This window comes from Aquarana catesbeiana, linkage group LG09 (assembly GCF_042186555.1).
Source record: "Aquarana catesbeiana isolate 2022-GZ linkage group LG09, ASM4218655v1, whole genome shotgun sequence".
Lineage (NCBI taxonomy): Eukaryota > Metazoa > Chordata > Amphibia > Anura > Ranidae > Aquarana > Aquarana catesbeiana.
This window is the reverse complement of record NC_133332.1, coordinates 310,671,684-310,691,408: the sequence shown is the minus strand read 5'-3', so window position 1 is coordinate 310,691,408 and position 19,725 is coordinate 310,671,684.

Here is a 19,725-nt window from a genome sequence, read left to right as displayed (position 1 = left end):
AAGTGGTTAACCACTGTGTCCCACAGCACTCTTTACTCCTCTGCTTCCTCTTTAGCTATGCCTGGGACATCAAACTTTTTAGCTTACACTCGCTTCAAAATGTGGCACTTTACACGCTTTTTTTTAAAGCGCTCTGAATGCCAATCAAAGATCTCGTCACTAAAAAAAAACAAAGGTCGCCTTACAGTCCCGGTCACACGTTGCGTTTGTTTCGCTTCAAAAATTATCACCGACGTCGTTTCCTTAGTGCTTCAAAACACCTTCAAAGCCTCCATACAGTGTTGATGGAAAGTATTCAGACCCCCTTAAATTTTTCACTCTTTGTTATATTGCAGCCATTTGCTAAAATCATTTAAGTTAATTTTTTTTTCCTCATTAATGTACACACAGCACCCCATATTGTACACACAGCACCCCATATTGTACACACATCACCTCATATTGTACACACAGCACCCCATATTGTACACACAGCACCCCATATTGTACACACAGCCCCCCATATTGTACACACAGCCCCCCATATTGTACACACAGCACCCCATATTGTACACACAGCCCCCCATATTGTACACACAGCACCCCATATTGTACACACAGCACCCCATATTGTACACACAGCCCCCCATATTGTACACACAGCACCCCATATTGTACACACAGCCCCCCATATTGTACACACAGCCCCCCATATTGTACACACAGCACCTCATATTGTACACACAGCACCCCATATTGTACACACAGCACCCCATATTATACACACAGCACCCCATATTGTACACACAGCTCCCCATATTGTACACACAGCACCCCATATTGTACACACAGCACCCCATATTGTACACACAGCACCCCATATTGACAGAAAAACACAGAATTGTTGACATTTTTGCAGATTTATTAAAATCGAAAAACTGAAATATCACATGGTCCTAAGTATTCAGACCCTTTGCTCAGTATTTAGTAGAAGCCCCTTTTGATGAGTCTTTTTGGGAAAGATGCAACAAATTTTTCACAGCTGGATTTGGGGATCCTCTGCCATTCCTCCTTGCAGATCCTCTCCAGTTCTGTCAGGTTGGATGGTAAACGTTGGTGGACAGCCATTTTTAGGTCTCTCCAGAGATGCCCAATTGGGTTTAAGTCAGGGCTCTGGCTGGGCCATTCAAGAACAGTCACGGAGTTGTTGTGAAGCCACTCCTTCATTATTTTAGCTGTGTGCTTAGGGTCATTGTCTTGTTGGAAGGTAAACCTTCGGCCCAGTCTGAGGTCCTGAGCACTCTGGAGAAGGTTTTCGTCCAGGATATCCCTGTACTTGGCCGCATTCATCTTTCCCTCGATTACAACCAGTCGTCCTGTCCCTGCAGCTGAAAAATACCTCCACAGCATGATGCTGCCACCACCATGCTTCACTGTTGGGACTGTATTGGACAGGTGATGAGCAGTGCCTGGTTTTCTCCACACATACCGCTTAGAATTAAGGCCAAAAAGTTCTATCTTGGTCTCATCAGACCAGAGAATCTTATTTCTCACCATCTTGGAGTCCTTCAGGTGTTTTTTTTAGCAAACTCCATGCGGACTTTCATGTGTCTTGCACTGAGGAGAGGCTTCCATTGGGCCACTCTGCCATAAAGCCCCGACTGGTGGAGGGCTGCAGTGATGGTTGACTTTCTACAACTTTCTCCCATCTCCCGACTGCATCTCTGGAGCTCAGCCACAGTGATCTTTGGGTTCTTCTTTACCTCTCTCACCAAGGCTCTTCTCCCTGATAGCTCAGTTTGGCCGGACAGCCAGCTCTAGGAAGGGTTCTGGTCGTCCCAAACGCCTTCCATTTAAGGATTATGGAGGCCACTGTCCTCTTAGGAACCTTAAGTGAAGCAGAAATTTTTTTTGTAACCTTGGCCAGATCTGTGCCTTGCCACAATTCTGTCTCTGAGCTCTTCAGGCAGTTCCTTTGACCTCATGATTCTCATTTGCTCTGACATGCACTGTGAGCTGTAAGGTCTTATATAGACAGGTGTGTGGCTTTCCTAATCAAGTCCAATCAGTATAATCAAACACAGCTGGACTCAAATGAAGGTGTAGAACCATCTCAAGGATGATCAGAAGAAATGGACAGCACCTGAGTTATATATATGAGTGTCACAGCAAAGGGTCTGAATACTTAGGACCATGTGATATTTCAGTTTTTCTTTTTTAATAAATCTGCAAAAATGTCAACAATTCTGTGTTTTTCTGTCAATATGGGGTGCTGTGTGTACAATATGGGGTGCTGTGTGTACAATATGGGGGGCTGTGTGTACAATATGGGGTGCTGTGTGTACAATATGGGGGGCTGTGTGTACAATATGGGGTGCTGTGTGTACAATATGGGGTGCTGTGTGTACAATATGGGGTGCTGTGTGTACAATATGGGGGGCTGTGTGTACAATATGGGGTGCTGTGTGTACAATATGGGGTGCTGTGTGTACAATATGGGGTGCTGTGTGTACAATATGGGGGGCTGTGTGTACAATATGGGGTGCTGTGTGTACAATATGGGGTGCTGTGTGTACAATATGGGGTGCTGTGTGTACATTAATGAGGGAAAAAAATGAACTTAAATGATTTTAGCAAATGGCTGCAATATAACAAAGAGTGAAAAATGTAAGGGGGTCTGAATACTTTCCATCCCCACTGTAGACGTCTATGACAATGCTCGCTTACAGCACCTGAAGCTTTCAAGGGACATTTATTCAAGCTTTAGCTCTGCTTTGTTTTGGAGGTATTGCAGGTATGAGATATCCCAGGATGCACTGGGGAACCAACAAGCGAACTGGAAAGACGCCATCAGCAGCCCCTTTCCGGTTCATGTGGATATATTCTGGGAGTGTCTGGTGCAGACGTCACATCTGGTGTGCATTGCGGAGCAACAAGGAAGGTGAGCGGGGTCCGGATCGATCGGAGTACCAAGCATTTATATGTTAATAATATTAATAATAATAGGCTGCAATATAAGCCCTACCCCCCCAAATAAGCCCCAGTTAAAGTCCTTGTAGGTTTTATTTTCAGGGTAGGGCATATTTTCGGGGAAAACAGGGTATATAATATAATATATAGTTATACAGTGCCTTGAAAAAGTATTCATACCCCTTGAAATTTTACACATTTTGACATGTTACAACCAAAAACGTAAATGTATTTTATTGGAATTTTTGTTTGCGCTAGAGTGCATTGTAAAACTCTGACATTTCACAGACATGACGAGGGATGATGGGAATTGTAGTTCCTGAACAACTGGAGGGCCGTAGTTTGAAGACCCCCCCCCCCCCCGTGCTAGACCAACACAAAGTGGCACATAATTGTGAAGTGGAAGGAAAACGTTAAATGGTTTTCAAAAATGTTTACAAATAAATATGTGAAAAGTGTGGGGGGCATTTGTATTCAGCCCCCTTTACTCTGATACCCCTAACTAAAATCTAGTGGAATCAATTTCCTTCAGAAGTCACCTAATTAGCAAATAGAGTCCACCTGTGTGTAATTTTATCTCAGTATAAATACAGCTGTTCTGTGAAGCCCTCAGAGGTTTGTTAGAGGATCTTTTTTTTTTTTTCCTATAATTTTTATTTTAAAGAGAAAAAGTTGGCTAGCTCTCCCTGGTTTAGCCCCTGTAGATCGGATTATGGACCGCTTACTTATGTAACGTGGCTGCGGTGGTGAATGGCCTGGGTCCTCCAGCTGGGGGGCCTTGGTTGTTTCAGTTACTCTGTGACCGAATGTATTCCATTGCTGCAACTGAATCTTATGCGGTTGAAAAGTGATTATGTGCCGAGGGTGCTGTATACTAAATGCAAGGTGTGTCAGCAAAGTATGTATCGATATGCAATTCTGTATTGTTTCTCTGTTTTCTCAAAAATGTTCCTTTTGATTTAAAAAAAAGAGAAAAAGTTTTTACAATTTACAAAAACTGAACAAAGAGAAATCAACCAGCGCAAACAATTTACAAGACAAAAACCAGGGTGGATATAAATCAATGATTTAAAAAAAAAAAAATCAGATTTTTGATTTTTTTTTTATATTATTTAAATGGATTTTTTTGATGTTTATCAAATTTATTTTAATAAAAATGCTTTTGGAGAAAAAAATCTATCCAAAGATAGTTTTCTATTTAAGATACATTAATAATTTTGTTTATTCAGTGTGAAATGGAGCTTAGCTATATAGCAAGAGGCTGTATATTCTGCAATATTTACATTTTTGGTAAACTCATTCAATGCATCCAAGCTCTGCAAGCTGAGATAACATGCACTGCATTGATGCATTCACACAATTTCACAGTAACCATGAGATAAAAAACAAAGTTCAGGGATATTTCTTTATCCCATTGTTTTGCAAATCTATGTACACTACAAACTGTATGATTGAATCAGTTCTGATATCGCTGTTTTACTAACCTGACAGCTTATTATTCTAAATAGAAAACCTTCATTTTGTTTGCAAATAATAAAGATTCTAACTACCAGCAAGAATAAGTCCTTACACTTAAAGAGCACCTGTCATTTCAGATCCATCATGGCAGCGCCTGTTAGGGGGCATCCACTCACCTGCTGCCGCCACGTCCCTCACCTTGCTGTGTCACCGCCGCATCACCAGCCGTCCCATTAAAGTGAATGGAACTGTCGGTGAGTCAACAGCGGGTCAGAGGAGGAGCCGCTGTGGGACAGAGATGACAGTTGCTCTTTAAAAATCATGATTTAAATCCCTAGTAAAAAGGCTTGATTTAAATCAAATCCACCCTGACAAAAACACACAAAACAAGCAGCCTCACCTGTGCCAACAATGCAGCCTCACCTGTGCTCAACAATGCAGCCTCACCTGTGCCCAACAAAGCAGCCTCACCTGTGCCCAACAATGCAGCATCACCTGTGCTCAACAATGCAGCCTCACCTGTGCCCAACAATGCAGCCTCACCTGTGCCCAACAATGCAGTCTCACCTGTGCCAACAATGCAGTCTCACCTGTGCCTAACAATGCAGCCTCACCTGTGCCCAACAATGCAGTCTCACCTGTACCAACAATGCAGTCTCACCTGTGTCCAACAATGCAGCCTCTTTAAAAATCATGATTTAAATCCCTAGTAAAAAGGCTTGATTTAAATCAAATCCACCCTGACAAAGACACACAAAACAAGCAGCCTCACCTGTGCCAACAATGCAGCCTCTCCTGTGCCCAACAATGCAGCCTCACCTGTGCCCAACAATGCAGTCTCACCTGTGTCCAACAATGCAGCCTCTTTAAAAATCATTATTTAAATCCCTAGTAAAAAGGCTTGATTTAAATCAAATCCACCCTGACAAAAACACACAAAACAAGCAGCCTCACCTGTGCCAACAATGCAGCCTCACCTGTGCCCATCATGCCGCTTCACCTGTGCACGGGAAGAGAGAGGAAAAGGATTACCGACCGGATCATCAGAAAGTGGGGAACATTGCTGTAACAGTTCTCATTTGAATTGCTGAGTGTCCCCCGCACTGGCTGTCACATGCAGCCCGCCTCCTGGCCCGGGTACTTTGTTATACGTCACACGTGCTGGCATTGGACCGGCGTTCTACCTATCAAAGAACGCGGGCCAGAAGGCGGAGCTGTATGTGAAGGCGAGTGCGGGGAACACTCAGCAATTCAAATGAAAGCTGTTACAGCGATGTTCCCCCACTCTCTGATGATCTGACTGGCTCTCCTCCTCTGGGCAATCGCAGGGAGAAGGGCTCCCGTTCAATCCTGCCTGCCAGCGGTGCTTGCCCTCCCCCACTCCGAGGCAGCCCACGCTTGCCAGCCTTCACTTTCCACTCCCAAAATGCGAGTAGGCGAGTGGAAATTTTGAGGGCTGGTTATAATATACCTATCTATAATATTTATTTCTATATTTCTATCTAGCTATTGAACGGCATCAAAAAATTGGCACCCCTGGTCAGAAATATTTTTCCATTTATCCAGGTGAAAAGATTTTAACAAAGGAACAAATCTGAAGCAACACTGATGCTGGATGACATTTTTTAAAATAAAGGGCTGCCCTTAGAGAAATGGGCTACTACTTAACCACTTCAGTCCCGGAAGATTTGGTTGCTCAATGACCGAGCCATTTTTTTGCGATTTGGCACTGCGTCACTTTAACTGACAATTGCGCGGTCGTGCGACGTTGTACACAAACAAAATTGACATCTTTTTTTTTTTACCCACAAACGGAGCTTTCTCTTGGTGGTATTTGATCACCTCTGCGTTTTTTATTTTTTGCACTATAAACAAAAAAAGAGCGACAATTTTGAAAAAAAAAACCACAATTTTTTGTACTTTTTGCTATAATAAATATCCCCATTTTTTTTTTTTAATTGATTTTTTTCCTCAGTTTAGGCCGATATGTATTCTTTTACATATTTTTGGTAATAAAAATCGCAATAAGCGTATTTTGATTGGTTTGCGCAAAAGTTAAAGCGTCTACAAAATAGGGGATAGATTTATGGCATTTTTATTATTTTTTTTTTACTAGTAATGGCGGTGAGCTGCGATTTTGTATTGGGACTGCGACATTATGGCGGACACATCGGACACTTTTGATACATTTTTTAAACCATTGACAATTATACAGCGATCAGTGCTATAAAAATGCACCGATTACTGTGTAAATGTCACTGGCAGGCAAGGGGTTAACACTAGGGGGCGATCAAGGGGTTAACTGTGTTCCGTGAGTGTGTGTTCTAACTGTGGGGGGAGGGGACTGACTATAGGAGATGACAGATCGTGGTTCCTAGCTATTAGGAACTCACTAATCTGCCTCTCCTCACAGAACAGGGATTTGTGAGTTTACACACACATGTCCCTGTTCTGCCTCTTATCGCGCGCGACCGCCAGCCACGAGCATCGGCACCCCCCCCGCAGTGCAGCAGGGGGCACGCGCGCGCGTGCTATCCCGCTTAAAGGAGCCAACGTACAGCTATGACGGTTCGTGGGATCGTGCTGACCTGCCGCAGTATAATGACAGCGGCTGGTCGGCAAGTGGTTAATATCCATGCATTGTGGTGTGATTTTTTTTTTTTTTAAAAGGTGTTTCAATTATTTAACATAAAAACATAAAAACGTAAAAACAATAAAAGGACTGTAATTACAAATGTGTAAAGTGCACATAATAGAACAAATTTAACAGTCCATAAGAAACAGAAATACCCCAACAACACACATTCACACCTTCATACTTGCACTCATTCAAACCTGCAACACATGCGACCCCGTAAGGACAGCAGAGGTCTAGGACCCCCCCCCCCCCCCCCACATGCATTGGATGTTTCATATAAGGCAATCTGTGATTATCAATTTTGGCATCTTGCCGAAAAATAATATTAGAGTACACAAGTAGTTGGCCTACTGGGAGAGCTGTGAAGAAAGGACATCCCCCCAGAAATCCTCCGAGACATCAAGCCATGGTTGCCAGATTTTGGTGAATTTCTTAGGGCATGCCCTACTCTTGTATATCAGTTTGAATTTGGGAAGGACCCCATGAACTATGCGGAAGAAGCGTGGGCTGAAAGGGGGCCCCACATCCTTCCAGTGCAATAGGATGCTTTTACGTGCATGAAATAATAGTATACGTAGCAAAGTCCCGACGTGGGTACGGTGGACATGGTTGTTGAGTATTCCCAAAAGTCCCACCTGTGAGGTATCGGTAGATGAAGTTTGTGGTCGAAGAAAGCAAACAGTTCCTTCCAGAAGGTTGAAAGTCCGGGACAGGTCCAGAACATGAGAAAAGTCATGCAGAACAAGTCAGCAGCAATCATATAGCACATGCAATATCCTGTCCCAGACCCATCCGGACCAGCCTAGCTGGGATATAATGCAGGTGGTGTATAAACTTGAATTGTACCAGTAGGTCATTGTGGTGTGATTTTAGTACATTGCCAACCCATTCGAAATCAATGTGCTGCCTTAACGCAGTGTGACTTGTAGAGCATTCCATGGCTGTTGCAGATAAGAGACATTTAATGCTGAAGTCCCCTTGCAATCGGGCTGGGCCCACAAAAAAAAAGCATTTTAGTTACAAGATTCTCCATTCCTCCATGCTCCGGCAGTGAACTGTCCCTCTACGTCATCATGTCCCATGCAGGGCTAGGGACCCTGCCTTGGTCTTGATAACATTGGGACCTTAAACCGGTGGAGCATGGGGGGTTAAGACGCTGTATGGACCGGTACAGCAGCATGGAGGAGTGGATCTGTAAATCTTCTTTTGCGTGACCCCTAGACCTAAACAAGCTGGTAACCCTTGCAGTTCGGACACTCATTGCAAGGAGAAGTTTTACATTTTTCCAGAGTTGGGCTTTAAAGCGGAAAATCTGGTCACCACCCAACTAATTGCTAGGTTACAACAGTCCATGGATAAACATTGAAAAGAAACTATATAGCCAAAAAGGGGATTCCACGTGCCATCCGTGCTAGAGTGAAGACATAGACAATAGAACCCCCACCGGTTAGTGAGGAGGCTTACCGGAATAAGGAGACTCAAATGGGCATATGCTCAATAAGTCAACTAGGCATGTGGTGTAAACACCAATACACAAGACCTCCACATCCAGGCTTCAGTTCAGGATGGAAGATGGTCCAATTGGTCAGGAGATATCACAGAGAAGCAGTCCTCAGATGTATCCAACTTGTCATACCAAATCCTCTCAAGTGTTCAAAATAGCACAACATTTAGAATGTAGATCAAGCGCTTGAACAAAAATGGTTTTGGGCAACGCAGTGACATCAGCAGGGCTCGTCTCGACACGTTTTGTCTAAAGAGACATCATCTGTGGTACACAAGGAGCTTTCGCAGGGTCCTCAATGAGGACTGCTGACATCAGTACTGCTCATGGGCTGCCAGACGTGTCTATCACAGAGCACTCAAAGGGTAGTCAAGGAACCTTCATAGGGTCTTCAAGAAGAGGGTTCACAAGGAGTTCTCACAGGGTCCTCAATGAGTCTTGCTGACATGAATGCTGCTCGTGAGCTGCCAGAAGTGTCTATCGCAGAGCATTTAAAGGGTCTTGAAGAAATCTAAGGGTCTTCAAGAAGTCCTCAAATTGTCCGCAAGGAGTTCTCACAGGGTCCTCAAGGAATCCTGCTACATGAATGCTGTTCATGGGCTGCCAGAAGTGTTCATCACATCCCACTAATTCGAGGTACTTAGTTGCAGTAAGTTGGCTTAGCACTATATGACCATATGGTGTGACCAAACCCCCGTATTTTTGAATATGTTCAGGTGTTTTTAACTAGCCTTGCAGGATAAATGTCATTTTTGTATATGTGCGCTGTAATCTGTTTTGTTCATCACAGAGTACTCACAGGGTCCCCAAGGAATCCACACAGGGTCCTCAAGCAGTCCTCAAGGAGTTCGCATAGGGTCTTCAGGGAGTTTTCACAGGGTCCACAAGGAGTTATTAGAAGCTCAACAAGTAGTCCTCACATGATCCTCAAGGCGTTCTCACAGGGTCCTGAGGCCTTCCAATGGCAATTGATGAAGTGGTATCACTATGCGAGGACAGCAGAGGGTTGGTGGGCTTGGTCTTTCATTTACCAGTCTTCACACCCAGAAAAAGTTCTGCAGAGGGCCACAGGAAGTTCAATTAAGTTTATGATGGCATTTGAAGAATGTAGACACATTTGAGCTTGGTGGGATTTTTTTTCCTGGAGTGAGATTTTATGGAATTGAGGTGATCATAGGATAAGGAGGTATCATCTGTTTTGGGTTTTCAGTCCACAATGATGGCTGCCAACAGGGAGTCATCGCTAAAGTGTCTACCTCCTTGCATACGAAGTAAGTAGCTAGGGTATTTTAAACATTTTTATAACATGCAGCCGTGAAGTGTTGATGGCCAGTTCCCTTGCATGTTTGTAAGACTTTTTTTTATTGCTCACTGCAGATTACAGCTAAAGGGAGGATCGTTTTAAGTTTGCTAAGTGCATTTCTGCTTTTTATGCATCAAGGTGGTTTATGAAAATCTTTACTGCTAAACAGGATGTGGTTTGTCTTGTTAAGGTTTCAGTTTAAATTTTTAACAATTTATTGCTACACATGGGATTTTGGAGTCTGGCTGCAAGTAATGTGTTAGTGTATTGCCTTTAAATCCCATCTCCAATTAAAACCAGATTCCGCCATCACATGACCCTCCATAGAACCTCCCCCGTTAGTGAAGATCGGGATCCACTGTTGCAGTCCAGGCCCTGTTTTTTCTTGTAATAAATAGGACCTATTTTCCAGGAAGAGGTTGTTTGTGAACTTCAAAGGTGTGTTGAAAAATTCACACTCTATTGCTAAAGTTGGGCTCTCCTTTTCTTGTCTCAGGCAGCCTTATTTGCTTCTCAAAAGGATAATCAAAAAACTCCTTGTGGAAGAATTTACATTAAAATTATCTTCAATAGCATCTTGGACTTTGATCTCCATCTTTGACATAGCAATGGTACTCCAAGCTGGGCAATGGTCAAAATTTAACCAGGAGGTTCAAAGAAATGTACCCATAACACAAGGCCTTATCTCCTTATTATATTCTTTTACACTAAACAATTCTAACTCGCGTGTCCCACCCTTTTGCTCTAACTGGGAAAGGGACTTTGGTGGCACGCAAACCCCCCGAGACATGGAAAAAAAATCTGGGAGGCATTATTCTGTTCTTCCCGCAATGTTATAGCTTTAGAAAACTCTTTCAAATTTCTGTCCCGGAGGTACTGTACTCTGGCTAGAATTGCTAAACAACACAAAGCAATCTCCTGCGCTCAGGAGCTTAGTCCATATGTAAGTGGTGTAGCCAACCCTTTGGGTAGAATAGGAAAAGTCACAGGTCTTGCTGCCCTCCTCAGAACAATGGGTGTCCTTAGAGCTGAAACATATAGAAAAACAGGGAGGGCGCACCGACCTTGCGCATTACCAAAGATAAAATGTATTTAAATAGTAAAAGCAAGAGTCATACTCACAAACAAACGTTTAAAAAGGCTTAACATAGCTCCACAAAATCGGAACTGCATCTTCTGCAACCTGGACCAGATATAAGGAGGAACCAGATGGTATCACAAACGGCTTACGCGTCAGAGCCTCAGCGGTAGCAAACTAACTTTACCCAAGTTCACTCTAAATAGAGTCATTCACATGTCTGGGTGATGCCCACCAGAGCCTGTCACGCCCATCTGGGTGGACCCCCGCCCACCATGCCAATCAGATTAGACCATAAACTACATCATATTATCAAACTCACACAAATGTATCCTTATTCCCATAAAGAGGAAGCAAGGTCTCTGCACAAACAGCATGGTACATTGCCCACATCCACCCAACCATTATCTCATTTCATTTCAAACTTGATGTTTACACATTATTATTTAGCATCAAGTGGTGACTTCCACTTCACTTTTCTATAGAATTGCTAAATGCCTCCCTTCTTACCCCTCTACATGTTTTAAGGGATGCTCAGACCTAGGAGACATGAAGCACATATGGTGGACATGTCCTAAGTCTAAACGATGGTCAATTCGGTGTTACATATAAACCTGCGAAAAGATCCCTGGGAGGCGCTCCTACACAAACCGATAGAAGGCGCTACCAAACAAGAGCATACTCTAGTGACCTGTATATGTTCGGCCTCTGGACAACTTGCACCACTTTGGACTACGGTTTTTAGTGTCTGAGTATCAGGTAGCACTTCGTTATATGGTATTCACCACTAGCCTTTCTTGGTATTTATACAGTACCCAGAAATGAACTGGGTAACAAGAAAAAAAACAATAATAGTGCAAAAAATGGAATAAAAATGAATAAATTGAACCGTGCTGGTCAAATGTTAATAAGAACACAATAGATTAAGTGCATAATACATCAGATGGTTGTGATACCAATCAAAAAATAAAAAACAAAAAAAATATATATATTAGCGGATTGCTGGGTGAATAAAATGCCACTTGAATGCACACACTCGTGATGCAAAGTCCATCAAAGACTGAATGCCATAATATAATCTTCCACGTGCATGTCAAAAAAAATCATGGAAGTAGCGATGTTGCCGTGTTAATCAAACACCCGGGATTGTGCTTCCACCACCAGGGGAGAGGGATAGGTACTCTTACCAGAGGACGTGGACACACACGCCAGCGGCGTGATAATTAGCTGTCGGTTGTCTGAAAGCTCTTTCAGGGCCTTCCATTCTGCTGTTGTCAAATTGGAAAAGTTATTGATTGTCGACTGTTGACATAGACGAAGAACGTCAGCATATACAACTTGATAAAAACTATGAATACTGGGACCTTTAGCAAATGTGGGGGTTAAAAATGGATTAGGGTTTAAAATTGGTATGTTGAATCGGTGGGGAAGCTGATAGATATTGGGTCAATGTTTCAACATAATCATCTAGATCATCATTATACAAGTCTTCTAAATCTTCAAGTGCATTACATGCCAAAGGGTCTATCATGGCCGTACTGGTTTCAGAGGGAAGGATGCTGTTATCGGTCTCACTGTTGCTGTTACTGTTTTTGGAAGCTTGAATATCAAAATAACGCTTGACCGTAATATTTCTGACAGATCTGTTCAGATCAAGAAAAAGTGTAAAAGGATTAGGAGGTGCCGTAGGAGCAAAGGTTAGACCTTGTGCCAACAATGACCGTGTAAGGTTCTTATGTTCCGACAAGGACAACACATGATCAGAGAGATTGAAAATCTTTACCGTATGCGTACTTTCTCCCTTCTTTTTATGTCTACGTCTCCCCCAACTTCTGCCTCTACGGTGGGCTTTCTCTTTGGGCAGGCGAGGGTGGTGATCACTTAAAAAGAAAGGGGAGGAGATGGAAGAAGTTGGTATATCTCTAGGAGAAATATGAGGGGGTGGCTGTTCTGTAATATTGGACGGAATGGCGTTGGCTTGAACTCTGATGTTGTTAGGTACCTCTTGAGGGGCAAGTAAGATGGTTGTGTGGTGGTTGAAGTAGGAGTATCAGATTCGGATATTGATGAAGAAGGGTCAGATTCCACTCTCACCTCAGCCTCAGAACTGTTGGAGGCTGAGCGGGGTATAGCAGTGGATGGATATTGTTTTTTTTTTTTAATATTGGTGTTATACTTATACGCTGGGGGTTTCTGGTTTTTAGCCATGGGTACATGGACGAGAATGATTATGGTGAGTATCACGTTTTGGCGTATAGTATCCAGGCTGGGATGAAGGTATTGGGTGTATTTTGTGATGAGGTAAAGGGAAGGGCATGGTAGGCATGGGCTTACAATCCATACGAGGAATGGGTGTTGGGTCTTTATAGGTGCTGTGGTTACCTATAGGTAAAGGTGAACACTGTGTATTGTTGTTGTTTGTTGTGTTTTCTCCAGCAGAAGTCCCTATTGGTGTTGTAGTCATCAAAGTCTCTGCGTATTTTTTTGGAAATTTTGTCTTAATCAGACAATCCTCATAATATTTTGTGTTAAGTTTGATCTTTCTCAACCAGGAAGTGGGTAGAGAAGTAGTATCTGATTGCAAGGCCTCAATCAGATCCATGATTCTAGAGAGTAGAAAATTATATTGAGTGTCTCTCTGTTTGATAATAATTTCTATCCATTTTTGGGTGCAGAATTCAGATATTGCAGACCACTCTTTGGCCAGTTCTTTACGCAAAAAGGAACATGTTTTCGAATTTCTGAGACCTCTGGGGGTGATTTTGTAAGTTAAATATAAATCAAGAAAAAACCTGTCCCACCACCGTTGATTGGCTGTTTTAATGGTGTCCTCTGTTTTTCTAAATTTGGCACATATGTATTTATACGACGATCTAGGAAATGATATTGATGGATGGAAAAACCTATCTGGGAAAAATGTATATAGTTCATCTAAAATGGTGTATTTAGCAGATTCATTTTTTTGTATAATTTCCATGATAATCTAATGAGCTGTAACAGGTGATGAATATGTGCTTGGTGAACTATGAGAGGCTGATTAAGAGATATATAGCTATTATACAGCTATAAGGGTGATATAATTACGTGAAGGTTAATACACATATAAGAAACCTATATACAGTGGGGACGGAAAGTACTCAGACCCCCTTAAATTTTTCACTCTTTGTTATATTGCAGCCATTTGCTAAAATCATTTAAGTTAATTTTTTTTCCTCATTAATGTACACACAGCACCCCATATTGTACACACAGCACCCCATATTGTACACACAGCTCCCCATATTGTACACACAGCCCCCCATATTGTACACACAGCGCCCCATATTGTACACACAGCACCCCATATTGTACACACAGCCCCCCATATTGTACACACAGCACCCCATATTGTACACACAGCCCCCCATATTGTACACACAGCACCCCATATTGACAGAAAAACACAGAATTGTTGACATTTTTGCAGATTTATTAAAAAGAAAAACTGAAATATCACATGGTCCTAAGTATTCAGACCCTTTGCTGTGACACTCATATATTTAACTCAGGTGCTGTCCATTTCTTCTGATCATCCTTGAGATGGTTCTACACCTTCATTTGAGTCCAGCTGTGTTTGATTATACTGATTGGACTTGATTAGGAAAGCCACACACCTGCCTATATAAGACCTTACAGCTCACAGTGCATGTCAGAGTAAATGAGGATCATGAGGGCAAAGGAACTGCCTGAAAAGCTCAGAGACAGAATTGTGGCAAGGCACAGATCTGGCCAAGGTTACAAAAAAAATTCTGCTGCACTTAAGGTGCCCTAAGAGCACAGTGGTCTCCATAAGCCTTAAATGGAAGATGTTTGAGACGACCAGAACCCTTCCTAGAGCTGGCCGTCCGGCCAAACTGAGCTATCGGGGGAGAAGAGCCTTGGTGAGAGAGATAAAGAAGAACCCAAAGATCACTGTGGCTGAGCTCCAGAGATGCAGTCGGGAGATGGGAGAAAGTTGTAGAATATCAACCATCACTGCAGCCCTCCACCAGTCGGGGCTTTATGGCAGAGTGGCCCAACGGAAGCCTCTCCTCAGTGCAAGACACATGAAAGCTCTCATGGAGTTTGCTAAAAAACACCTGAAGGACTCCAAGATGGTGAGAAATAAGATTCTCTGGTCTGATGAGACCAAGATAGAACTTTTTGGCCTTAATTCTAAGCGGTATGTGTGGAGAAAACCAGGCACTGCTCATCACCTGTCCAATACAGTCCCAACAGTGATTCATGGTGGTGGCAGCATCATGCTATGGGGGTGTTTTTCAGCTGCAGGGACAGGACGACTGGTTGCAATCGCGGGAAAGATGAATGCGGCCAAGTGCTGGGATATCCTGGACGAAAACCTTCTCCAGAGTGCTCAGGACCTCAGACTGGGCCGAAGGTTTACCTTCCAACAAGACAATGACCCTAAACACACAGCTAAAATAACGAAGGAGTGACTTCACAACTCCGTGACTGTTCTTGAATGGCCCAGCCAGAGCCCTGACTTAAACACAATTGGGCATCTCTGGAGAGACCTAAAAATGGCCGTCCACCAACGTTTACCATCCAACCTGACAGAACTGGAGAGGATCTGCAAGGAGGAATGGCAGAGGATCCCCAAATCCAGGTGTGAAAAACTTGTTGCATCTTTCCCAAAAAGACTCATGGCTGTATTAGATCAAAAGAGGGCTTCTACTAAATACTGAGCAAAGGGTCTGAATACTTAGGATCATGTGATATTTCAGTTTTTCTTTTTTAATAAATCTGCAAAAATTTCAAGAATTCTGTGTTTTTCTGTCAATATGGGGTGCTGTGTGTACAATATGGGGTGCTGTGTGTACAATATGGGGTGCTGTGTGTACAATATGAGGTGCTGTGTGTACATTAATGAGGGAAAAAATTAACTTAAATGATTTTAGCAAATGGCTGCAATATAACAAAGAGTGAAAAATGTAAGGGGGTCTGAATACTTTCCCTCCCCACTGTATATAGCTATTATACAGCTATAAAGGTGATATAATTATGTGAAGGTTAATACCAATATAAGAAACCTATATATGTATATATCTCTCTATGTGTGAAGAAACACACACACTCTCAGGCAAACCCTAATAAGAAAATATAGCATGATGGATAATAATTAAACAACAATCTGTTATCAAATATCCTGGGTATGCAGAGAAATATTAATGATACAAGTAAAATAAGTCTATATCCAGTGGCTTAACATATAAAGAATACACTTCTCAAAACGACATAAAAACAATTGGGTAATACGGTGCACTCTGGATATTACAATGTCATTAAAACTGGTATGGGTAGGGGCATAGGAAGTATAACATATAAAAAAGTTATTATTTGGAAATTAGTCCATGTGAGGAAAACAGATAACTGTCCATGGAGGGCTGCCAGTTCCGGAGTTTAGAAGGCAGAAAAAAACGCTAAAATTGCAGAAAGGACAAAAGAACAGCGCCCTCTAAGTGCAGTATGCAAGTATTTAATGTAGATTAAAAATATATATTAAAATACACTCAGAAAGGTGTAAAGAGAATGGGCATGTAAATATGGTGTCATCCGCTCTGACTGCCGGGTGAAGGGAAGGTCCAATGCGGCTGTTATGGATGTGTGTCCGTGATCCTGCCAATCCTCCGGCCACACGGTTGGTGTACAGGGCTTCCGGAGGGCGGGGACAGCATTCAGCGGCGTGCACGGACGATCGGCGGCTTCAGTCACTTCCGGGTCGGGTCAGCGGGAGCGGTGCTTCGCGTTCGGGACATGCGTGCCCCTTCCTCGGGCTTCAGTGGCGGCCATATTAGATAAGGGAATTATATACGTGCACACTTAGCCCCGGTTCACACAGGGGCGGCACCACTTGCAGGTCGCCTCACCGAGGCGACCTGCACACGACTGCCACGGCAACTTGCAAAACGACTTCTGTATAGAAGTCTATGCAAGTCGCCCCCAAAGTAGTACAGGAACCTTTCTCTAAGACGGAGCGACTTGCGTCGCTCCTATTAGAACGGTTCCATTGTGCAGAACGGGAGGCGACTTGTCAGGCGGCTAGGTCGCCTGACAAGTCGCCCCTGTGTGAACCGCCACTTAGTGATCACAGGAGAGATTACCATGGCAACTTCCAAAACGAATACATAAAGGAAGGCGGAATGCGGTATTAACCATAGTTGAGAATACCTTGTAATATAGTTGTATTATCTAACTTACCAATATTATAATATATATCAAATTGAAGTATATAGAAAATATTATGGGCACTATGGACTACCAGCAACTATAGACAACCAGCAATTTCAGGAGAGCGGAATATCTGTAAAAAGAAGAAGGGGGGGGGGGGGGGGAGAAAAAAAATCTATGCTGGTCTGATATTAAAATCAAAAGAAAAAAAGGGAATAAATATTTATTAATAGTAATCATAATGACTATATAGTAATTAGTAAATAAATATTATATATATATATATATATATATATATATATATATGTGTGTGTGTGAATGATGATTTAAAAATATATAGGAATTATCATGAAGTTGATAACATTGATAATTAGTAATTAGTAGGGCTGGGAGATCTTAAAATCTTCTAAAAAAAAAAAATCTTCGATTCTCTTAAAAAAAAAAAAACTTGATTTAGGATTCGAATTGAGTTCTTTTTTTCTTTGGAAACCGCGCCGGTCCTGAGGCGCTGCGGGCATGATACAACATTTTAATCCCAATTCTATACTTACATTTTATTCATATCAACTACTATATTACTTAATTTACCCATCAATTGAGTTTCTTATTATGCACCATTATCCTGATATAATACCTAATTACTAGGGCTGGGGAAAAAATCAATTTAAATCTTGAATCGAGTTGAGAGGTCAAATCGATTCACAATTTAAGCAAATCGATTTTTTTTTTTTTTTCACCACGCCGGTCCTGAGGCGCTGCGGGCATGAGCTTTTAGGCGAGTCCGCGGCTTTGGCCTAGTCCGCGGCGTCCGGCCGAAGCCGTGGCCTCGCCTAAAAACTCATGCGTGCAGTGCCTCAGGACCGGCGCGGTGAAAAAAAAAAAAAAAAAAAAATCTAAAAAAAAATCGATTTGCTTAAATTGTGAATCGATTTGACCTCTCAACTCGATTCAAGATTTAAATTGATTTTTTCCCCAGCCCTAGTATTTAGGTATTATATCAGGATAATGGTGCATAATAAGAAACTCAATTGATGGGTAAGTTAAGTAATATAGTAGTTGATATGAATAAAATGTAAGTATAGAATTGGGATTAAAATGTATCATGTATGAATGTTGAAAAAATAAAAAAAAAAATATAAAAAAAATACATATTCTTTGAATATTATTAGAAAAAAAAATAACAATAGAATTATAAGGATGAAGTTGTATCATATTAAAGTGTATATATATATATATATATTTATATTAATATATATATATTCACCCACATCAGCATGTGTTGATGTCTACAGCTTATGAGGTGCTTTATGAGGGGTAATTACAAAAATTAGCAGGAAATAATGATGAATGATATGTGAAGAATATTGTCATATCATCATAACAAGGATTTGATTTCTATACTTTCGTTTAGGCCTCCAGGTGACAAGGTATCCAAGGAATAGATCCAATAGTTTTCTCTTTCGCAGAATCTTTTGTAACGTTCGGCAGTGGGCAAAGTATTCGGGATGGACTCCAATACCCACACCCGTAGTCCTAGAGAGGATTTTTATTTTATAATTTTTTTTCCAATGATATTCAAAGAATATATATATTTTTTTTAGATTTTTTTGAACATTCATACATGATACTACCATTTTAATCCCAATTCTATACTTACATTTTATTCATATTAACTACTATATTACTTAACTTGCCCATCAATTGAGTTTCTTATTATGCACCATTATCCTGATATAATACCTAATTACTTGTTCGATCAATGTTATCAACTTCATGATAATTCCTATATATTTTTAAAACATCATTCACACACACGTGTATATATATATATATATGTCCCTATTTATAATATATTTATTAATTACTATTTAGTAATTATGATTACTATTAATAAGTATTTATTCACTTTTTTTCTTTTGATTTTAATATCAGACCAGCATAGATTTTTTTCTCCCCCCCCCCTTTCTTCTTTTTACAGATATTCTACTCTCCTGAAATTGCTGGTCGTCTATAGTGCCCATAATATTTTCTATATACTTCAATCCAATATATATTATAATATTGATAAGTTAGAGAATACAACTATATTACAAGGTATTCTCAACTATGGTTAAAACCGCATTGCGCCTTCCTTTATGTATTCGTTTTGGAAGTTGCCATGGTAATCTCTCCTGTGAGCACTGAGTGTGCACGTATATAATTCCCTTATCTAATATGGCCGCCACTGAAGCCCGAGGAAGGGACACGCATGTCCCGAACGCGAAGCACCGCTCCCGCTGACCCGACCCGGAAGTGACTGAAGCCGCCGATCGTCCGTGCACGCCGCTGAATGCTGTCCCCGCCCTCCGGAAGCCCTGTACACCAACAGTGTGGCCGGAGGATTGGCAGGATCAGGGACACACATCCATAACAGCCGGATTGGACCTTCCCTTCACCCGGCAGTCGGAGCGGATGACACCATAACTACATGCCCATTCTCTTTACCCTATATATAATTTTAATCTACATTAAATACTTGCATACTGCACTTAGAGGGCGCTGTTCTTTTGTCCTTTCTTTTTTTTTTTTTTATGAAATTTATCAGGGCG